Below are 5,167 nucleotides of genomic sequence, written 5' to 3'. Positions count from 1 at the left end.
AAATATCTGAAACTACAAAACGTGTTTTCCATTTTCGGTTAAATTAAACCCGGATTTCTCCGCTCGTCCATTTTACGATCCGATGATGGAATGTGGCGGGGAGGGGAAAGAGAAATCGAACGACGGCGATTAAAACACCTGCGCCAATCGGTACACGCGATACACCGTTCCTCTTCGCCGTAAAAGCCCTTTTTACGACGACGATGCGCCTCGACGCGCACAGAGAGAACGGGGGGGGGCTCGCTGTCCAAGTCGTCCTGGAAACCGAGCCGGCTATAAAACTTTTACCCGAGCGGCCGAATAGTCGCGCTTTCACGACACCTTTCCGACGAAAAAGAAACGGAAAAGAAAATAGACTCTCCGTAATTCATTGTCGACAAATAGACCCTCCCCAATTATATTCCAAGGTCTTGGAGTGAACGCGGCTGCCGATTTTCCAGCGAATAGAAAGAAAGGACGGGGGAAAGGGAAACGGTGCACACGCGTTATTACGTTTACGTTCCTGGCGGAGTCGAATAACGGGAGGATGGGTGGGTGGTGGTGGATTGGATCCGGAGGGAAGAGCGGAGAGCCCGTGTTGTAGCGGGCAATATGTTCCGAAATTGTTTTACTCCGGCCGGTGTGGCAAAGAAGAAGATAAAAATGTTGGCCGTCGCGTAGCTAGGCTACGCCGCGCCGCTTTCTGCCCCGCCGGGCGCCGCGGAGTAACTTTTGCGGGATGTGATGTGGAAAATTGGATTCAAGTTTGGGGCGGAGTGTAGCCGGAAAGGGACGGTTCGATGGGCGGCGAGTGGAGGGGGAAGCGGGATACAAGGAGGTAAGAGGAGGAAAAACTTTCGAGGGGGATATCGATGAGGAGGGGGAGGCGGTGTTCGAAGGAAGAGTCGAGGAAGGGCAAAGACGGAGGTTAGCCCCTTTCGTAGCTTCGTCCTCTTTCCTCCTTCGCCTCCTTTTTCTTTCGTTTATACACGCCGATACGCGCGCCGATCCCTCGCCGCATACCTTGCACGGAAGGGGACCACACGGCACGACCTTACTCCGCCTCGTGTCTCGTCCACGATTTTCGACTCGACGAAGCGGTTCGACCGAGTAATTCCCTGGTGGCTGGAACCTCTCTCTCTTCCTCGCTCCCGCGTGCAGCTGCGCGCCTTTTCCACCGACGTCTCCAGACGTGCGTCTCTCCGCACCCTATCTCTTCCTTTTTGTCCTCTTTGTCTTGGCTCGGCCGCCAACGTGTCTTATTTTCGCGTCAAGGAGAAAAAGTCGGCGAACGTGGAAACGTCGTGGATATTAATTGGGACGGAAACTCGGCCGATTCCCTCCAATTTCACTCAAAATCAATTCCCCTCGAGATTTGACGTTCCTGAGTAATTATTCTCCGATACGATCTTAAAATTACGAAATACATGAATCGACAAACTATTTCTTCTATTCTATTTGTACGATGTTAGATGATCAGAAGAGGAAAGTTTGTTGTTCACGAGACGTTCGCAAAGTTGATAAAACAAGAAACTGGATAAAGAGAGTCGTTTAAGAAAGGAAAAAATATCGAAGAGATGTTTCTAAAAATCAATCGGCGAGAATCGATGCGATTGATACGCTATCTATGGACGGGAAAAAAAGAGAAAGAAAGGGGAAAGAGAAGAGAAGAAAGGGGGAACGTTTGACGGATCGACGACCGGTTGTAACGAGCGAGGCAAACTTGGCCAATTGGAAGGCAGTTTGTAACCGGTGAAATACAACCGATATACAAAGCCAATAGCGGGGAGGAATATTTTATTTAAAGGTACGGGACGAGATTCGTTCGGTTATCGGTATACACGTATCCCGTGCCGCGTAATACAGAGAAGAATTTACCGACTGACCGATAAAAACAACGATACCCGGCCTCGTAGATGGGACGTGCGACAAGCCGGCAACCGATCGATCGAATTCCCGCACAATTTTTCGAATTTTTCTTTTCGTCGAATTCCCAGGATCGATTCGACTCGAAATCTGAATAGGCGGCTATTTCTCTCCTCGGCATCGAGGATATTCGTAATGAACCCTTCTCCTCTTTCGATTCTTTGAGCCAAAGATCAAGATCCTTACACTTTGATCCCCTAGATACTGAAATTAAACGGCATATGTATATATAGGATATATAAGGGGAATCGAGAAAGTCGACAATTGAACGTTAAAAGTTCCCGCACTCCGCGTTGGAATTGGAAAAATTCTTTTGGAAAACAGTCGGTTGTCTTATCACTCGCGACGAAATCATACTTCTCCCTCCCCGACCGTTCGTCAAACGAAGAAGAGGAAGAAGGAGAGGCGAAATAAAGGCGGAGAATGCAATCTCGCTCGGAGGAGCTAATCTACGTGCATAAAGTTGCTCCATAGAGTGAGAAGCGGAGATGGTTTAACGCGTACCGCAAATTATACCCTAACCCAGGGAATTGGAGGATGAAACGGGGAGGGGGCGGAAGAGTCGAGGATGAAAAGGAAGCGAGAGAGGTAGTAGTAGTAGTAGTGGTGGAACGAGAAAAGGATGTTCTTGCACGCGACTCTTTCCAAGGCAATCTGTAACTTCTCCATTCGACGCTAACAACCAACCAACACGAGAGGAGAGAGTTGGTCGCGGTCCGACTGCTCGACCTATAGTAGTACTCGGTCTCCTTCGACCTCCTGCTCCTTTGGTCTCGTTTCGAAGTGCCGTTTCTCGAATAAACAGTCTCGAAGGGTGGTGGTGGTGGTGGGTTCGTACGTAGTGGAGGGCGAAAACGGCCAAGTCCTTCTGGAGGGGCCACGAGTAACGCGCGTGGCCCCGGCCTTCCAAGCCGCAGTAGTAGCTCGCTCGCTCTACAAACGTTCCTTGATGAGATCGACGTGAGTGGCTGGAACTCGGTCTCTTGCTTCTCGAGGCAAGGCTCCTCGAAAGTGTGGCTCGGTCGAGAGTCGTTCGGTCCCACGGTTAACGAACTAAATTTTCGCGAGACGTTGCCTTTAATGGTTTAAGCAACGTTTGCGACCTCCTCCTTCCTCCTTCACACACATACACACACGTGCACACATCTTATCCACACCGGCTATTCTAGCAAATTGCTCGAAACTCGTACACCTCGGAGAGGAGTCTTGTTAATCATCGGTCGCGGATAAATACTCGAGCGTGTCATCTTTTTTTCCTCTCTCTCTCTCTCTTCATCCTTGTACGAGCTCGAAGGTCACCTGTTGCCACTAATTCTCCTCGAACGAGAATGATCGGTGGAGCAACCGATCGTAATTGGCCGATCTTCCACGATGGAATCGCTCGGTAATAAAAATAAACGGAGAGGGTCGTCGCGCGATTCGAACAAGTCGCGGGGAGGGGGATATTTTCTTAACCGTCGATTCGTCGTGGAAACGATGATCGCGTCGAGTTACGATTTTACAGAGAGAGAGAGAGAGAGATTCGAAGATGAAGGATATAGGATGACGCTAATTCCCTGCGTCGATCTATCTGTTGATACCCTCGCTCGTAATAATAGCTTTGACGACAGTTTGCAAAACGTTTCGTAAAAGTCTCGACTTGCAGAGAACGCAAGAACGATCGTGCAAAGAAAGATAAATCGACGCACAGCATCGATGTATGTATACATATATATAATATAGAAATCGATCCACGGATGGAAAGATGGCAGTCGATCAGCGAGATTAAAGGAAAACGTTGGTCTAATTGGAAAAGTTTTTTTTTCCGCGTGGATGGAAGACGGGCCGGAAAACGGGAAATAAATGTTTAAACTGGGACGGGAAGGAATTACATTTAAATTAGATTACGAGTTTCGAGTAAATATTAGAATTCTGGCATACGAGGCGTATGTGCAAAATACGAGGAAACACGGCCGATTTTCTCTCGATCGGTTACCATTATCATTACGTTCCATTCGGCCTGTTCGAAGGGGAAACGCTTTTCGCTTCCGGTTAATTTCGTTGATACGAGTAATTTGCGGCGGGACGCGAAATTCCGTATCTCGAGTTTAATTAGCTTAATTAAATCCGGATTCTTGCTAAATCTTGCGCGATTCCCGCAGATCCCGCGCGCATCGCTTGACCCGAAAATCAACGAATGAAAGAATGCGTTCGAGGCCGCGACCCTCGGCAAAAATCTATCTAGATTTCTCGGTTTTGAACGAGAACGTGGATCGTGGACGTCGAGCGCATTCGGACGCTCGGCTCTTTCGTTTTTCTTCTTTTTTTTCTTTCCTTTTGAAAGTCTCATTGGAAGTGGTTGGAAATTTTTTCAAAATGGCCCGCAAAATGACTCGCTTTCGAAAGTCGAAAAGTGCACGCGAATTTTTTATCCGCTCCTCATGATTTCCAGACGTTCCCCCCTCCACGGCTGAAACATCGATGCTCCGAAATATTGCGGTGAAGAGGAGGAGGAGGGAGGGGATGAAGGAAAAGATCTCCATGGCTGCGTGGAAATGGTATTCGCGGCAAACGGGAGGAAGAAACAATTTTCAACGTTTCCGTGAAATTCCACGAAATATTAAATTTCGAATATTTATCCGGCGAAACTCTTGGTTATGTTATTACGCTGTATCGAGAAATCGATATTAAAAATATGATCGCGCGCGTTTTACGGATAATTTCGTTACGTCGATATTTTATTCCGTATTTTTTTTCTTTCTTGTTTCTCTTTTCTTTTTTCTTTTTACAATTCTTACGACGCAAATCGAACGGACGAAGACACAAACGAATCCCTTTCCATTCGACTTGCCATTACGGATATAATCCGTGCGAGAGAGAGAGAGAGAGAAGATCCTCCACCTGGGGGAAGGATGGAAGGGAAGGATGGAAAGGGGCGATTTCCCCTTCATGATTCAATCAGCGAAGTTAAAGCGAGCGTGAAATGACGCGGCGTAAACTCGGGGGTAAGCCCCCTTTTCATCCCCTCGAACGCATCATTCGGAACGCACCACCCTTTCTTCGAATTCCATTCATAGGGGGGAGCGTTATGCTCCCGTTTCAATGCTCCTCGGCCGAGGAGCAGAGAATGCCTGTTCCACTAAAGCGTTCCTACGTATCGCGTCTCTACCATAGGCGAGGCACGTTCAACGTTCAAAGGAATTTTATTCCGGGGGAATAATACTGTGTATATAATGGAAACAAACAAATCTGTGCGTCTGCACAGTCTAAGGTAAAGTTCATA

This window comes from Apis mellifera, linkage group LG4 (assembly GCF_003254395.2).
Source record: "Apis mellifera strain DH4 linkage group LG4, Amel_HAv3.1, whole genome shotgun sequence".
NCBI lineage: Eukaryota > Metazoa > Arthropoda > Insecta > Hymenoptera > Apidae > Apis > Apis mellifera.
This window is presented reverse-complemented; position numbering follows the sequence as displayed.